This window comes from Podarcis filfolensis (genome assembly GCF_964270895.1).
Source record: "Podarcis filfolensis genome assembly, chromosome: 18".
NCBI classification, from domain to species: domain Eukaryota; kingdom Metazoa; phylum Chordata; class Lepidosauria; order Squamata; family Lacertidae; genus Podarcis; species Podarcis filfolensis.
This window is the reverse complement of record NC_139622.1, coordinates 1,288,339-1,306,802: the sequence shown is the minus strand read 5'-3', so window position 1 is coordinate 1,306,802 and position 18,464 is coordinate 1,288,339. Positions and strand designations below refer to the sequence as shown.

At 50.3% G+C, this 18,464-nt stretch overlaps 2 protein-coding genes across 5 annotated transcripts in view; both read right to left on the bottom strand.

Moving 5' to 3' along the window:
- DIRAS1 (DIRAS family GTPase 1) overlaps positions 1 to 18,464 on the bottom strand; it is a 140,512-nt gene that overhangs the window by 55,644 nt on the left and 66,404 nt on the right. The window lies entirely within an intron of this gene.
- GNG7 (G protein subunit gamma 7) overlaps positions 1 to 18,464 on the bottom strand; it is a 126,844-nt gene that overhangs the window by 41,976 nt on the left and 66,404 nt on the right. For all 4 annotated transcript variants that reach the window (XR_014543371.1, XR_014543372.1, XM_083595016.1 and 1 more), the window contains exon 3: positions 3,588 to 3,615. The gene's annotated coding sequence lies outside the window, so the exon portion shown is untranslated. The remainder of the gene's footprint in view (positions 1 to 3,587; positions 3,616 to 18,464) is intronic.

Genomic DNA, 18,464 nt, shown 5'->3' with positions numbered 1-18,464 from the left:
ACAAGAAAAAAACGGGCCTAGATTTTGTGAAAAAAGTTAAATATTTGGGGGTGAACCTGTCTGGGAAAAGTTTGAATCTGTATAAGGATAACTATGAGAAAATATGGAATGAAATTAAAAGAGATTTAGAGGTATGGTCTAACTTAAAATTGTCATTAATGGGCCGGATTTCTGTGATTAAGATGAATGTGCTGCCAAAGATGCTTTTTTTGTTTCAAGCCCTCCCAATTATAGACAATGTGAAATGTTTTAAAGAATGGCAAAAAGCTCTTTCTAGATTTATCTGGCAGGGGAGGAAACCCAGAATTAAATACAAATTACTTACGGATTCTAAAGAAAGAGGGGGATTCTCTCTGCCAGACTTAAAAATCTATTTTGAAGCTGCTGCACTTTGTTGGATTAAAGAATGGATGAAATTAGAAGATACAGATTTACTAGATTTGGAGGGATTTAATAATGTGTTTGGTTGGCATGCATATTTGTGGTATGATAAAGTAAAAGCCCATAAAGCATTTAAAAATCATATAATTAGGAAATTGTTGTATAATGTTTGGATAAAATACAAAGACCTTTTAGAAAGAAAGACGCCCAGATGGCTTTCACCAATGGAGGCAAAGGCCCAGAAAAAATTAAATATGGATACCAAATGGTTGAGATATTATGACTTATTAATAGAGGAAGAGGAAGGTTATAAATTAAGACCATTTGAGCAAAATAAAGATAAGCTAAACTGGCTACATTATCACCAGATTAATGAATTGTATAAATTGGATAAGAAAAATGGTTTTGCCTTGGAAAAATGTAAGTTGGAGATGGAGTTGTTAGATACTGAAGGTAAAAACTTATCTAAAATGTACAAGCTTTTGCTGGAGTGGCATACGAAAGATGAACAAGTTAAATCGGTGATGATTGGGCAAGAGATTTAGGACATAATATAATGTTTGAGGACTGGGAAAGATTGTGGAAGAAAGGAGTGAAGTTCACCGCATGTACTTTGTTAAAGGAAAATATTATGAAGATGATGTATAGATGGAATTTGACTCCTGTAAAATTAGCAAAGATGTATCATAATTGTGATAATATATGTTGGAAATGTAAAGAAAAGGAAGGAACATTCTTTCATATGTGGTGGACCTGCCCCAAGGTGAAAGACTTCTGGGAAAAGATTTATAATGAAGTGAAAAAAATGTTGAAATATACATTTAAAAAGAAACCAGAGGCCTTTCTTCTTGGAATAACAGGTTCGGAATTGCCCAAGAAAGACGTTAATTTATTTTTGTATGCCACAACTGCGGCTCGTATTTTGTTAGCTAAAAAGTGGAAAAGTCAAGAATTACCAACAGTAGAAGAATGGCAGATGAAGATGGATTTTATGGAGCTAGCTGATCTAACCGGAAGAGTCCGCGACCAGAAGGAGGAGGAACACCACGAAGAATGGAAGAAATTTAATGATTATTTAGCTAAATTTGTTAAGCTAAAATAATTGGAAATAGCTTCCAGCTGCTTGCTCTTCTTTCAAAGGACTCAAGAAGAGCTTCTGAGATCCGAGGCAGCTCACGAGTAGGTACTCGCCTTCAGAGCCTGTTTAAACTCCCAGCACGGAAACATCAAATGGATGCACGAAGAATGCTTGCCAAACAGAAGTTGGCCGCATACAAAAATGGGCATTTCTCTGTCCCAGCAACTCCTCTAAGAACAACAATAGTTTCAAGGCAGAGACCAGAATGGGTTTTAAGGAAAGGTAATATAAAAGAGATTGTTGATCTTCTGCAAGCAATTCAGATGGTATTGGATACACTTGGAATTCCTTATTACTAAAGAATGACTTTTTAAATGATATTGAAAAAAGCATTGTCAGGATCAGCTTTCAGATTATGTAGAGTGTCATATAAATCTATATCCAGGAATTAAATTGAGAATGTATTGAAGAAAAAGAATCTTGATGTAATTTGTTTACAGGAAACGCATGTGGCCAAAAAACATAAACATATTTTGACAAATAAAAGGTTAGGGGTTGAGTTTATTAACTCAAATGTGAACAAAAAAAGAGGGGTAGTGATCTATGTTAAGGAAAAATGGGAACCCAAACTAATCTGATTATCGGCCAAGTATTATAAAATTTTAGAAGATCAATTCACTCCGGTGTTATGCGAGGTCATGAACAGGCATTTTGCGAGGAGGGAAGATACCAGACACTTGGAGGGAGGCACATATCATGATGATTCCCAAACCCGACACTGATAGATTGAATATAAAAAATTACAGACCCATATCATTACTAAACAATGATTACAATTTTTTTGCATAAGTATTGGCAAATAGACTTAAAAAATAAATAAAGGGCAGAAAATTTTGTCTGCAAATGGTAAGGCTGAAATGACTGAGAATGTTAAAGATCCTATGAATTCTGACTCTGGCCATTTTCCCCAATATATAAGGGCGTGGCTGATTGTTCCATGAATGACCAGAGGGAAATCACACAAAATGATAGCCCACATTTTTTAATAAACACCTGCTCTCAAATCCCTGTAAATAAAGGAAGCGCTCCCTTTGCTTGGGCTGCAGGAAAACAATATTGGCCAGATGAGAAGGAAACATGATCCCTTAGAACTGAGTTAACAGAATTTAATTTGACTAACTTCTATTGCTAACTTTGGTGAATACTTGAATTGCTGAGTTTCTTATTTTTTTTAAAAAATCTAACCCTATTTTTAAAATCTACTCCTTACCATTCCCTTCCTTTATTCAAATGGTAATTTAGCTAAAAGATGCAACATTTTAAATGGTATAAAAGATTTGCTGAGACATGAACTCTGCACATGCACAGAGGTTAGGTCAGCTTAAAAAAAATTCACTAAATACATCAACAGCAAACCAGACCCAACCACCAACCCATCCCCCAGGGTAATGGGAGAGCTAGGTGCTGCTCCTTATATACTAGACCCAATTGCTGACACAGCTTGATGAACACAACTCAGCAGCACCTGCTATGTTTCACAGCGGTAAGGCTGGGTCTCGTTATTTTGCTCTGGCCCCTTAAAGACATACACATTGGGTGGAACAATGATGAACCTTTACATTTCAAGAAACCATTCAACACACTCTCCCTCCACCAGTTTGTGTCTCTCTCCCTGAGGGACTGCGCATACACAGCTGGAGACTGCGCCTGCATGGAAACGTCCTCTGCTCCTCCCTTGTCAGTCCCCTCCTGGTTCTGGGTGACAAGTGGTGCAGGAGAGGGCGTCCCTTCCCTTGCCTAGTCTGCCTCCTGCTCCTCTTCCTCCAGCTCTGAAGCTTCCCTTGCCTCTGACTCTTGCCTCCTGGCTGCTACAGGTCTCCACAAATCGCTGCTCCCCTCTCCCGAGTCAGACCCCAGACCCCTTTCCCCTGATGCAAAACCATCCGTGTTCTGCCCAGTCCCTGGATCCCCTTCATGGCCAGAGATCAGTCCATTAGGCACAGGCAAGAGAAAAAGGTCAATGTCACCAACCGCCACCTCCAACACACCAGAGAGAAGGCAGCCCAGGAATAAGATCCCAATCCAAACCCCATTACAGAAGCCACTCCACAGCCACCTGCAAACATACCTTTTCTTCCAATGTCCTTGGAACACACCTGAGAGGGAGACAGAGAAAGAGAGAGGAAAGGTTACATTTTTTATTTTATTTTCTGAATGGGGATAAATATCAATCTGACACAGAGCTTGAGGGGGGGAGAGAGACAGGAGGTTGCCCAAATGCCAGCAGGTGAGGGGGGGTCCCAAATTCTTTTACACACACTGGGGTGTGTGTGAGAGAGTTTGTATGATCAATCGAGCCTCAAAACAACCGTGAGGTGGGTTAGGCTGAGAGAGGCAGAGCCTGTGCTCAAGGGAGTTGAACCCAGTCTCCCAGGCCCAGCCTCTCCCTCTAAACACTTCCCCACTGGCACATTTGGGGAAGGAGACGTGATCTCCAGCTCCACTTGGAGGGCAGGGTGTGGGGCAGCAGGGCCTTTTTGGTAGCAGGCCCCAAACCAGAGAATTCCCTTCCCTGGGATAGTGGTTGGCACATGCTAATCTGTCACATGCTTTCAATGCTCTGATATGGGTGGCTGTCATTTATATACGCATATCAGAGTGCATGTATGTGTTGTTCTTTGTTTATGTGTTTTTGGCATGTGTCTTATCTCGAGAAACAATGGAGTGTTTCTCCAGGGATGAAGCCACATGGGCAGAAACCACCTCCTTGACCATTGAACCCCCCTCTTGGTCTCGTCCACTCCGTCCTCAGGAGCCTGTCTTTGCATGCAGGAGAAGCCCCTAACTCATCGAGAGTCTGAGACCCCTTGGCTCCCCTCACCTGGTTCAGCTAGCCAGTCAAAGCTGTTCCCTGGGACTGTGGCCACTGTCACCTGCTGACAGCTTCTAGGAGCCGCAGGTGAGAGCTGAGTGCCGGGGGATGGGGGTGGGGAGGACCCAAGGTGGACAAACCACCCCAGAAGGAGGACATGGCTCCCACCAGAGGTACTACCCTACCCTAACACCTCATACATCCCATAGATAGGTAGACAAACAGACAGACTTCTATAATTGGGTCCATTAAGCTCAGCCTGACCCTGGCTGCTTGACCAACACCACCCCGAAGCATCAGGTGACTTCTTCAGAGCAGCTGCAAAGCACAAATTTTGCAGAGCCGAGAGGGGGGAGGGGGTAGCTGTTTCAGAGCAACTGACTGCCAAGCCAGGTGGCTGCTTGGCAATGCTGTCCACACAGGGCTCCCTGGAGCATGAGACTCTCCACATAACAGCCTCTTGCTATCTTTTCAGCAACCCTGCGAGGTAGAGCAGCATGGTAGCATCCGTCCCCGTCCCCCCGCTTCCCTCACATTTCAGGTCCCTGGGCCCCTGCAAGGAAGAGAGAGAAGAGAGGCTCAGGAACCGCCTGGCAAGATCACAGGCCCTCTGCAGATTGCTCAGTCTCTCTCTGCCCCACTGGTCTGAGGTTTGACTCAGGAGCAGCTCCTGAGAGGCAAGAGGGGAAAACCCACGCATGCTGTGCAGGAAGCTGTGAGGCAATGGCAGTATGGGCAGTGGCGGAGAGACCCAGTGAGCTTTGGGTCCCCCCCCAAAAAACCCCCACCCCCTGGCCCCACAGAGCAGACTTTCTCCTCGTGCCTGAAATTCCTTTGCCAGGCGTCACTGGAAGGACATTACTCCAGGGACGAAAACGCTTCACAACAAAAGGGATGACTCACAGGCAGGGGGTGGAGTTCAGAAGTGTGTCTGGCCTGCCTTGTAGGGAAGTCACTCTCTTTCCCCTTTGCAAGGCAAGGAGGGCGGGCAGGCAGGCAGGCAGCGGGAGCAAGCAGGGTGAAGCCCAAAGCAGGAAAGCCAACAACGCCCCTGCCCTGGTGCCTCGGAAAAAGAGCTGGACGGAGCTGGGAGCGATAGCCCAGCTTTCCGGCAGCAAGCCACGGCTTAAGGTGGTCAGCACATGTTAGGGAGAGACGGACCACAGTCGGGGATTTGGCAGTGACAGGGAGCCAAGACTTTCTGGCTTCCCCTTCCTCACTACCGGAGATGCCCACCAGAACACGTCTCCTTCATGGGAATCCAGAAGCTCCAGCTGGGGGGTCCCCCCCGCCTTCTTTGGGTGGGGGCAATGGGCCCATTTGCCATCCTGAGGAAGTGCCGTGGGCACCCGCCACAAAATGGCTGTTGATGTGGCAAGGCAGAAAACGGCGGCCACGTTTTCTAAGAAGGAAAAGAGACAGGCCACAAAGTGGGCCTGCCCAGCCTACCCACCCCAAATGGAGCCAGATCTGTTGAGAGAGTCAGAACTTACAGGGTTAAGAAGTTCTGAGTGACGCCTCACATTCTCGGAGGCATGTTTAGAACACTGACTGAAGTGGGAGTGGTCAGTATCTCAGAGAGAGAGAGAGACACACGCAGTGTGAGTCTAGCCAGATCACACGGAGAGGGTCGACATGAGTTGCGTGTCACCGGGAAAGTAACGATTTGTTGTTTTTATACGAGATTAAAGCTACTTGTAAGATAAGGAAGACACCGAGCGTCTGACTGATTTATTGCTGCACACACGGCAATCATTGACTCTTACTTCTGCCGCTGTACTTTACTCTGCTAACTGGAGCTGTGGGCCCGGAGGGAGCAGAGACGCAGGGAAGCGTGTGGACTCCAAATGGGGCAAGCTGCCAGTAAAGTTCCCCAAAAGATCAAGGGTCAGCAACCTTCTTCAGCCGTGGGCCAGTCCACCGTCCCTCAGACCATGTGGGGGCTGGACTATATTTGGGGGGGGGATGAATGAATTCCTATGCCCCACAAATAACCCAGAGATGCATTTGAAATAAAAGAACACATTCTACTCATGTAAAAACACACTGATTCCCGGACCGTCCGCGGGCCGGACTGAGAAGGCGATTGGGCCGGATCCGGTCCCCAGGCCTTAGGTTGCCTACCCCTGAGCCAGATGCTCCATCTGCTGTGCACAGGTGGGAAATCAGGCTCCCAATCCTGGCACCCAATTAAGGGCAGGCCTGTTCAGGGAGCAGGTGAGCTGCAGGCAAGGCTGAGACAGCGCAACAACCAGGAACTGAGCCGCTGGTTGATTGCTGAATGCGAGTGCAACCCGAGGCCCTGTGGCTGTGAAAGCTGGAGAGGAGAAGCTCAGGTCTGGCAAGGGCTCACCTGGGACAACCTGATGCCAAGCCAGGCCACGGCTTCCCCTAGCCTTGGGCCACCTCCTCCTCTGCCCTGATTGGCCCCTCCAGCTTTGGGGCTGCTGCCATGAGACACTCAGGAACCCAGTGCAGGATGGCTCACGGTTCTGGGTAGAGCCTGGGGCTGTTTTGGCTGCTGTGGTGCCCTTTCAGGAGCCAGACTGAAAACCCCTCAGGGGATACTGCAGCGTTCCACATGCCTGCGTCCAATCATTTTTGCTCCTCACAAAGTTACAGGGCAGGGCAGGATATAGAGATTGCAAAGGCATGTGAATATTGGAAAAACACAGAGGAGTCTCTGGGGTGGGGGGCAACAGGCAGCCCTGGAAAATGGTGGCCCCCGACCCACCTGGCACAGAGCAAAGGCCTTTGAGGACTGCCTATTCGGTTGCCCCAGGCGTGTCAAGGGAGGAGGGAGCGCAGCAGTGCCAGATGTTTTCCGATAAGCTGGAACAGAGCAGACCTGGGAGGAGGGGGGGATCAGCCTGGGCAACATATGGAATTTTACCGCCCCAACGCCCTGAACTATTCCACACAGAAAGAGAGGAGGGATGCTGTGTTATTGCCGCCTGCCTGATGGGAAAACAGATTCTGCAGCATGAACCTTGAACCTCACCTGTGATGAATCCCCTCCCCCCCCGCCAAGAACAACAAGGGGAGCAAAGGGGTTGGGCCAGCTCCTTGCCCTTCCCCAAAGGATCATTTAAGGCAGATTCAGGAACAAAAATGAAGCAATGCTCTTCCTCCTTGCTTGCCCTGCCTGCAAAATGTGCTTCAGCCCACTTTCTCTCCACTGCATGCTTGCGAGGCGGGAATGAGAGGGCCAGACCCCAAGCAGGCCCACCAAGCCAAGGATCCTGCCTCCAACGGTGGGCAGCCCTGGCTCATCGCAAGCAGAGCATCAGAATCCCCCCCCCCCCAATAGTGGTTGAAGGATGAGGAGAATGTCCGAGAAAACACATCTCACATCCTTTCTGAAGCTTGCTTTTGGGTTGAACACACTTGTCAACTATATGCTAAAAACAATATGCAACACAAATTACTGCAACGCCTCTGAAGACAGATCGGAAACTTCAGCTGCTGCAGAATTCAGCGGCCAGGCTTCTCACCGGGACAAGAAAGTTTGAGCATTTTGCACTGATCTGACTGCACTGGCTACCAATTAGTTTTCTAATTCAAAGTGCTTCTTTTGACCTGTAAAGCCCTAAACGGCTCAGGGCTGCAATACCTCAAGGTCTGCCTCTCCCCATATGAACCGACTTGGACCCTGAAATCATCTTCTGAGTTCCTTCTTCATTTGCCACCTCCAGGTGAGGTCCGGAGGGTGGCAACATGAGAACAGGTCTTTTCTGCAGTGGCTCCCCATTTGTGGAATGCTCTCCCCAGAGAGGTTTGCCTGGCGCCTTCATTATATATTTTTATGTGCTAGGAAAAAACATTCCTCTTCTCCCAGACCTTTGGCTGATTAATATTCTACGGCTTTTACATGTTTTTTGGGCAGGGAGGGGGTATTGTTTTGCTTTGGCTTTAACTATTTCTTTTGTGCTTTTATCCTGTATTTGTATTTTGTGAGACCTGAGATCTTCAGATGAAGGGTGGTATTTAAATTGAATAAATACATAATAATAATAGCTTTCCACTAAGCGGCAGAGTGGCCTGAGTGTTGCTGCACCCAGGTAAACCCCAGACTGGATTCTCCACCGGCTGCAGGTATGGTGCAAATCTACATTGCTCCTGCCGGGATGGATGCAGGACGCTGCCTTAAGCCAAGTAAGACCACTGGAGCCCACCCAGCAACGGCTCTCTGCCAGCCTTACCTGGAGGTGCTGAGGATTGAACTGGCATGCTGAGCAAGGTCTGCACCACCGACCTGCAGCTCATAAAACAAGATTCTAGTCATGTTTCTGGGTGAAAGGCTGATTTAAATACTGCAGGAAGCACAGCCTTATAGCAAGTTGGACAATGGGTCTGTCTAGCTTGGTGCTGTCTGCAGCAGATTCTCTTCCCAGTCCTGCCTGGAGACACCAGAGGCCTCCTGCATGCAGCTGACCAACAGATCTGGGGCCAGGCAGAGCTAAGCTGAGCCCCTCAAAAATTCGTTTGGGGCTGCCCATCACCTCCGTAGTCTCCTGGGCCAGTGCCTTGCTTAAAAACACCCCCCACACACCATGCTCTCATTTCTTGCAAGCTGAATTCCGTGCCCTATGCCCCCTTCCACCTTGCCACCCCCTTTCAACTGAATATACCGTACTTATGCAGGATCACTGGCTGCCTGCAAATGAAGCCCCATCTTCTACAGCCAAGAGAGCAAGTCAAAACGTAGAGAAGCAAGGATTAAAAACACCACCACCACCACTGCTGGTGCCAGGCGATTGCTAATCCAAGGGCACCCTCCTTTTTTAAAGCTGTTGAGATCTGTATCACTGATACTTGCTGATTAAGAAAAGAAGAAGAGAGAAAGCAAGCAGAAAGGAGAGAAGATATACAGACAGTCCAGCATTTTCTCACAAGCTCTGGAAACGTAATTACAGCCTTGGTGCAGCATGTGCTGAACAGACAGAGAGGAGCAGCAAGAGCGGAGGGGAGAAAAGCGCTGAGAGCCAGCCAAGGAGACGGGAGAGGAAGGTGCTGTCTGTCTCCAGCCACAATATCTGAGGGCAACCTCCGCTTTCTGCTATCAGAGGAGAAGAAGCAGCAAAGAGAAGGTTCCTCCGAGCAGCTGGCAGTGGAAACAGAGTGCAAGTTCTGGGCGGCTCAAGGTCTGCAAAGGGGCATCCTGCAGGAGGCGCAGCAGCAGGCATCCCATAGTACACAGGCCCTATGCTGAGCGCTGCCCAAAGGGGCTCCATTGAGCACAGCCTCCTGGGTCCCCCACCATGGTGTCCAGCCAGACGCCAACCCAGGGGAAGCCAGCAAATGGGGCATGAGGGCAGCAGCAGCAGCACACGGCCCACTTGCACATCAGAGGCAGAGCACCTCCAAAGCAGAACATGGTGAGGCATGGGGAACTCTGCCACAGGATCGGGCCAAGGGGAGCTCCATCGAATCCGGCACCCTGCTTTTCTCAAGGTGTCCGGTCAGACGCAGCAACATGACAGAAGTTTGTAAGGTCATACATGAAGTGGAGGAAGCAGAGAGAGAAAAGTTTTCTTGTAATGCTGCAACTTGGCGACACCCTAAACATCAGAAGATTCAGGGCGGATAAACTTCTTTGCACAGCTCAGTTAAACTGTGGAACTCCCTGCCACAGGAGGCAGCGAAGGCCACCACTGGGATGGCTTTAAAAGAGGATTAGTCAAACTTATGGAGAAAAAGGCTATCAGTGGCTCCGAGTCAGGATGTGCTCTGCCTCCACAGTTCTGAGAATGGCTCTCAGGCTCATGTCCATTTTGCTGGTTTCCTGCAGGACTGGGAGAGCGAAGGCACTGCTGTCAGCCAGAGTAGGCCATGCTGAGCAAGAGGGACACATTGACCTGCCTGTGTTTCCATGATCCATGACAGAGCTCAGTGAGGTGGTTGGCATCCGCCTGTCTCAAGAGACAAAGGAGTGTGCCTCCAGCGGTGAAGCCAAATCGCTGTGCGAGCAGCACCAAAGTGACCTCCTTGGGGCACCAGCCTGGGCCGTGTGACTGGGGGTCCTGGGCTGCCCAGACGACAAGACCCCCCTCTCAGCCTTGGCACCCGCCTGGCTGCAGGAATTGCCTTGAGTGATCAGTGGTGAGAGAAGGAATGGGGCAGTTGCCCTTCTGGGCAGAGACACCCTGTAGGGACCTGGGGGCTCTTGCTCCCTGCTCCACAAATCTCAAAAGTCCCATAGCAAGGGAAGACACAGAAATCACTGGAGACAATAGCCCCTTTCTTTCTTTCTTTCCCCCCATCTCTCCCCCCGCCACAAAGAAAGCAAAAGAAAGAGGGATTTGCACAGGGCACAGCTGCCCAAGAGCATTTCTGTCCTTTCTGCAGCTTTGTACGAGAACATTCAAGAAGGTTGGGGGGGTGCAGTGGGGAGGCCATGGTGGCCGTGTGATGACGCAGGAGAGAAAACCACGTCACCCACCTGCACCAGCTAAGCTGGGGAGCCCTGGGATGCCCACGCAGCCAACGCAGCTTGGCAAGGGGTTCCCCATAGCGACAGCATCACCCTATCACCATCGTGGAAAAGGACAGGCGTGAGTCACACAAGACGCGATCACTCTCGCACACACTCGGTGCCTCTCGCACATTCCACAGGGCCCTGCCGCTTTCATCTACCCTGCAAGCGGAGCAGCCCCTTCCTCTGTACTGGGGTGAAGGGTCCCCAGCAGCCCCCAGACCCTGCAGAGGGCCAAAGGAGCCAGCCCTGATGGCTGCTGGGAGTCAGAGGCAGCGAATGCCTCCGAATGAGACCGGCTGCTGGGGACTGAAAGGGGGGGGAGGAGCTGCTGCTTTCGCGCTCAAGTCGTGCTTGGGGGGTTCTTCTGGTTGGCCAGTGTGGCTCTCCTTAGGGCTCTGGGGCTCCTCCTGCCTGACCTTAGCAACTCACGATCATCCAGGTCTCTTTGGACCATGCAGAGTGAACAGACAGCCACTGGTTGCCTCTGTTTCCTCAGCCCAGGCCAGATCCAGTGGTCCACCTAGCTGCTCCAGGCCAGCTCCTCCCCACCAACCTTTCAGGGGAGTTGAGGTGACCAGAGGCTACTGGATGGCTGGATGGGGGAAAAGGGTGCAATGATTTAGATCTAGCAGAATCAGAAGTAGCCTCACACTTGGCACTTAGGTTGGAGCCTCCATCCGTGATGACACACCAGGGCACCTCCAAAAGGATGGGAGGAAGGCACAGGGCTGCACTTTGCTCCTCATATGCAAATTTATGCAAATGCAGCAAATTAACTTTGGAGTAAGCTTGTGTCAATCAGTTGGAAACCTTCTTGTTCATCCCCCCTCCCTTAGGAGGTTGAGGGCTCTCCTTCCTTGGAGGTTTTTAAGCAGAAGTCGGGTGCTCATTGGTCTTGGATGCTTCAGCTGAGATTCCTGCATTGCAGGGGGTTGGACTGGATGACCCTCAGGGTCCCTTCCAACTCTACCATTCTATGATGTTCTCTGCCAGGAGAAATGCAGGCCCCATCACCACCTTCAAAGGAAATAATTGCATTTTAATCCCTCCTTTTTCCTCCAAGGGGCTTGAGGTGGAGTGTGTGGTTCTCCCCATCCTCATTTAATCCTCACAACAGCCCTGCGAGGTAGGTTAGGCTGAGAGGCAGGGACTGACCCCCCCCCCTCCGGCAGTCCAGAACAGCAGTGGGGAAAACACACACAAAAAGGTCTCTCTTGGGAGATTGTGGCCTCTCCTTCCTTGGAGGTTTTTAAGCAGAAGTTGGGTGGCCACCTGTCATGGATGCTTTAGCTGAGATTCTGCATTGCAGGGGGTTGGACTAGATGACCCTCGGGGTCCCTTCCAACTCTGTGATTCTATGTATTGGTATGCCAGGAATGCAAGAGAGTGCTGCAAAAGAGAGAGAGAGAGAGAGAGACGCCTTCCCTGTTCAAGAAAAGTGAAACTCACCTTTACAGGAAAGTTCACTAATGATTCAACTGAACTGCCACATTGAGCGCTAATTGTGACCAAGAGAGAAAGAAAGAGAAACTCCATCCTGGAGCAACTGGAAAAGAATGCAGCCCTCCTTTCTGGATATTCAATAAACACACAAGACGTTTGAAAAAATAAGATATACTATTCATGTTATTGAATTGTAGATTTCAACAAAAGTAGCTCATAAAGTTCAACAGAAAAAGTAGAAGAACCAGTGGATCAATTCATTCTCTAATCTGTTTATGCATAAGGTCCATATATGTGAAAGTGTCTATTCCACCTGTCTGTTCATAGAGTCCAACAATCCACATGAAAGGTTGCTACAGTTCCACAGAATCCTTTCATCAGTAGTACAAACTCATATATGATATCACAGGACAGTGGATCGAATGATTCTGAAGCACCTTAACCTTAACAGAATGCAGAGTAGATGGATTTCCGCACTGACTGATGTTTTAAATTAATCACATTCTTTCATTTTATGTAACTGGCAGATGGAAAATTGGAAGTTTGTCTTCTGTAATTCTCACTAACAGTTTGCTTTTCTCTCTCTTTTCTCTCCTCACATGAATTGCTCCTTCTTCTTTCCCTCTTCTGTTTCTTTTCTTTGTTTTGCATCTTTGGTAGCTGAAATGTTATTGTCTCATGGGGAAATCTCAATTAAAAAATCTTATTTGTGGGGAAAGAGGAGTCTCCAGTGCCTCCTGGTTTGGCAAAGCAGGAGAGCAAGAAACAGCCCCTAACCCAAAAAAGAATCCCTTCCGACGCTTGGCACAACTAGCCAGGAGAGCAGAGGAGAGGCTGAGTCACTCAGGAGACAAAGCAGACGCAAACATATATGGATGGCACATGGCAGGCACAGCTCCACCCCGCACCCCCACCCCACCTCCGCGCATGGCAAAGTAAGCCCCTGCAGAGAGACATGAGGGAGATTGCAAAGGAAGGACCTGGCCAGAGGGAGGATCCCTGCCGCCCAAGCAGGCAGCAAGTGGAAGAGGCTTTGTGCGCAAGGGCCCTACTCACCTGGCCAGCCGCTTAGGGACATGCTGGCCTTTGCCTGGTTGGCAAGATACTCTCAGTGAGGAGGGGGCCTCCTGCCTTTAAATGCAACCCAACAGGGAGGACACGCAGAGACAGAGACTCCTGCTCACCTGCAAAAGGTCATGCATCTCCTTCATTGGAGGCTTTTAAGCCACCTGCCAAGGAGTCTTCTGTTGCGACTCCTGCACTGCAGGGGTTTGGGGGCACCATTCTAATAGAATCCTAGAATTGTAGAGTTGGAAGGGACCACGAGGGCCATCTAGTCCAACCCCATGATGCAAAAATCTTTTGCTCAAAGCACAGCCTTGGGATTTAGAGTCTCGGCTTATATATAGGTGGGGCGGAACAATCTTTTCACAAAGGAAAGGTGAGAGAGACGGAGGCAAACACAATCCGACGTCTAAGGGCTCATCCAGACCTCCTTTTGCAGGCACAGGTCCGCACTGCCAATCGCCATGTCTGAGTGGTGGTTTTGTTTTTGTTTTTTCGTTAACGGGAACATGTATATTTTGCCACTGAACCGGAGCAAACAGCAGCCCATGTTGAATCTGATTGCCGTTTGCTCTGATTCAGTGGCAAAAGTCTGAATGAGCCCTAAGGCGGGTGCTTGCATGGAAGAGACCCTGGGTTCAATTCCCGCCAGAGTCTCCCGCTAGGCCTGGGAATGTCCCCTGGCTGAACCAAGAAGGCTGGGATCTTGCTTTCTCTTTAGGGGAATCAGAGGAAGAGCTTTGCCTGCAAGTTCCGTCCCCAGAGGCATCTCCAGGACAGGCTGGGAAACTGCCCTGCCTGGAAACCCACCCTCAGTGTTTCTCAACCTCGGCTCCCCAGGTGTGGTTAGACTACAATTCCCAACACCCCTGCTAGCTAGGGATAATGGGAATTGCAGTCCAGCAACACCTGGGGACCCACGGTTGAGAAACACTGAGGGTGGGGGGCAGTACAGTGCCTTACTCGGCTTATGTTCCTATTTAAAGCAAGGCATTAATCGGAACCTAGCCGTTGCTGCCGGTCAGTGCACACATACCTGAGAAAGGAGGTCTGACACCAGAGACGTGCAGCATACAGACGTCTTGCTTCTAGGCACAGATTGTGTATGAATAAATACAATGATATTTGGAAAGCATTTATAAAAAGCACAAATACTTGCTAATAAGTTTATACACATCAGAATAATTGCACTGCTTCTGTCTATAGCCCTGCATTGTACTGCAGTTTCAAGCACTTTTCCTGGGGGGTTTCCCACCTCCTTCACATTTCTCCACTGAACATTTTCAATAAAATATAAATATTGTGATGGCCAATCCCCCGAAGGATTGCCGCTGTCGTGGATCTGAAAGGGAGAGAGCCGTGGCTGGCAGTCAGCGCAGACAAAACTGAGCAAGAAGGTCTGAATCCAGAGACATAATGCAGCTTCTGCCTTGTCCAACAGCCGGTAGCTACCGAATCAGAATTGCTAGGCAAACGGGACCAAACGTAACTGTGGACACTCCTTTTGATCCTGCCCAGGTCAAAGGACAAACAAGGAGAGCAGCCTTGCAGTGCTGACAAGGCAGGGTGCATCCTGCAAACATGCAGCAGAGCAGAGGAGGACCCAGGAGAGAGTAGAAGCTGGCACCGGGCCTGCAAACAGAGCCGTCTGCCGAGCACAGCCTGAGGCATCAGCCTGGTGCTGAGACCAGAACCTCAGGCAGCATCGTCGCCAAAAAAATATTAATTTTGCTTCTTTGGAGGGGAGAGCAGTGCAGAATGGAGGCAGCGAGAAGCAAACTGGCAAAAGAGCCATTGAAGGAAAAAGCAGAGAGGGGTGCCAGCACCAGCCACAGGCGAAGAGGCAGCGAGAGAGCAGGAGGCATGTTGCACAGGCAGAGACAGCATTCCTGGGCAGGCAGGTCTATCTTCTCAGGGACTCTGCCAGGCCAGGCCCAGTGCCAAGAGCGGAGGATTGCAGCTGCCTTGTAAAGGGCTGTTCCATCCGCAATGCTGCCTAGCTCCTGGAAAGAGGCAGACGCCAATAGAACTGTTCCAGCCTGTCCTCCATGCACCCAGCATTCCTTTGAAAATTGCAAAAAAAGAAAAAAGAAAGAAAAGGTTATTTGCCTCCTGAGAGTCAGCCAGGAAAAGGGGGCGTTGCAAAATATCTGGTGGAGAGAAATACTCCTCGGGGGTCTCTCCCAACCTTGCCGTCTTCTGCATGCTGAGCAAGTGCTATGCAGTTTCCCCCTCCTCTCCCAGATGCTGATGTGAAGAGCTGGGAAGGGAGAGTCCCCTGCTCAGAAAGGCCCTTGTCACCTTCTCTCAGGGACCTCCTGGGCCACAGATGGCAGCTGATAGAGCCAAGTCTGCAGAGCAGCCGAGGCAGCTGGGGAGAAGCAAATGTCCCTTCCTCTTATCAAGCCCTTAATCAGCTCTGCCAACAAAGCGCCTGGAAAATGTCAACCGAAGAGGAGGGGAGGAAGTGGCAGCAAAGCTTTGCCCTGTCCCTTGTGGCATCGAGCAGGATGCTGGCAGGAGCTCTCCGGAGAGTCCCCCCAGGCCCCACCTAGGGACCCCCGTGCACGCAGAGGTGCTCTGCGTCCAAGCTCAAGGCTCAGAGAGACCACTGACCAGACTAGCTCCACAATTACCATCAAAATTATTCAATCCCCATTGCAAATTTGGTTTATTATCAACATTTACAGTACAGACTTTCAGCAGCTTACAATGAGCAAATCAAAGAAAAGCAATTGAACTAGCTCAATGCAATGGATGCTGCTAGTGGTTTCCCCAAATTCAGCTGAAAATATAACTGTGTAAGCCTGTAAATGTCAATAATAAACCCAATTTGCAATGGGAGTTGCATAAGTTCAACTGTAACTGTATATTGCTTTTGCGCTGTTGGGCAGCAGCTGTCCATAGGCAGCAGGTTCGATTCCTGGTGCCTCCGAGTAGTAATAACCATGACCATAAACATTTTATTATTCATAACCCACCCATCTGGCTGGGTTTTCCAGGTAGGGGTCAGGGAGGAAAGCCTCCCTCCAGAGTCCCTGAGGATGCACAGCTGCCAGTCGGGGGTGGAAGGAGCGCTGCGCCGCACAGAAGAGCTTGCCTTTCTCACAGGCTGCACTTGGCTTGCTGGATGGCGACAAAGGGGAGGAAAGGCACCAGCAAGGCGGGGAGAGGTGGAGATCAAAGAGCTTCTCTTGGGAGCCAGGAGCAGGAGCTCTCTCTCGCTGCCTCTCTCTCACACATGCAGGCAGCTGAGCCAGACTCCCCCTGGCAAGCAGACGTTACAGGGTGTGCTCAGCACGGACCGTACAGACACACGGCATGTGTGCGGTTTGCTTGGCCTGGAAAGAATGAGATAGGTGCAGCCCAGCCCCTAGGAGGGCCAGGCGCTGCCTCGCGAGGGGGGGGGACAGAGGCGGCAGCGTGAGCACCAAGACCGGCAGAGATCAAGCGAGGCCTGCTGGAGACTGGCAGGCTCGTCCTGGGGAGGAGGAGAGCAGCCTTCCCCAACCGGGCGCCCTCCGGATGTTTCTGAGAAGAGCTCCTTTGCCACAAGGGGCTTTCCCTCCTTGCCGAAAGACGTGCAGCTCCAAGCTGCATGGGGGAGGCGTGGGCAGCTGAGGGCGGGCGATAAGGAGGCCCCCCAGCGCCTTTGCACACAAGGCAGGAGAAAAGCCAGGCTCTGCAGAGGCGCCAGACACACACAGGCTGCTTCTATCCCAAGAGATGCCCAGGCCACACAAAACCCTAGAACCCTAGAACTGTAGAGTAGAAAGGAACCCCAAGAGTCATCTAGTCCAACCCCCTGCAAGGCACAAATCCCTGAGAGATGGCCACCCAACCTCTGCTTAAAAGCCTCCAAGGAAGGAGAGTCTTCCACCTCTGGAGGGAAGTTCTTCCTGAGGGCGACTCGGAATCTCCTTTCTTGTGACACGAAGCCATGGGTTCAAGTCCTACCCTCCTGAGCAGGAGAAAACAAGCTCGTTCCCTCTTCTATGGGACAGCCCTTGAGATATTTGAAGATGGCATTCGGATCTCCTCTCAGTCTTCTCTTCACCGGGCTAAACATACCCAGCTCCTTCAGGCATCAGTTTGCTTGCGCAGCCAGTGAGGCAGGCAGCACCCTGCACTGCTCTGGTCGTGGAGACTGGGAACGAGGAGAATCCCCCGCCCATCCCGCACGATGTCAGGATCAGGCCTCAGGTGTGGCTGCAAGTGCCCCTGTGAGACCATCAAGCAGGCGCAGTCTCCATTGCCAGAGACACTCCTCCTGGAGGGAGCCTCGCAAGGGAGGGCGGTGCCTGGGCCAGGGCTCCTCCCTCCTTCCATTTGTCCTGCGGTTTCCAGGCATGGGCAATAGAGGTTCTTCCGTCCCAGGAAAGCCTGCTGTCTGCTGCAAAATTAGAACAAGTGTCGATGTGCAGAAAACCCGTTGGATGTGTGCTGGGCAAAGATGCCTGCATTGCAGGGGGCTGGGCTAGATGACCCTCAGAGCCCCTTCCAACTCTATGATTCTATGTTCTGATTCAGCAGTGAACGGTGGGTTTTCCCAGAGGGGAAAAACCTCATGAGACAAAGAGAAGTGTGGGTGAGCCCTAAGGACCTAGGCATCCAAACAGACTGGCCCTACATATGGATGCAAGAAGAGCCTGGCTGCTGGGCGAGGCTGTCCTCACAGCGGCCAACTAGATCCCCATGATGAGAAACAAGCAAGCAGAATCTGAACACAAGGACAACTCTCTCCTCCTGTGGTTTCCAGCAACGGGCATTCAGAAGCGTGGCTGCCTCTGACTGTGGAAGCAGAGTACAGCCATCCTGGCTAGGAGCCATCGATAGCCCTGCCCCCCATGAACCCCTCTTTTAAAGTCATCCAAGCTGGCGGCCATCACTGCCTCCTGTGGCCGGGAGTTCCACAGTTAAACTCTGCACTGCATGAACAAGGGCACTCTGTCCTGATTCTCCCAGCATTCAGCTCCATTGGGTGCCGATGAATTCTAGCACTGGGGGGGGGGTGTGCTTTTCTCCACCCGCTTTCCCCATGCTGTGCGTAACTTGAAAGACTTCTGTTGTGTTTCCTCTTACTGGCCTGTGCTCTGACCTTGAAAGCCCCAGGCACTGCCGGTTCGAGCGTATGTTATACGTGCAAG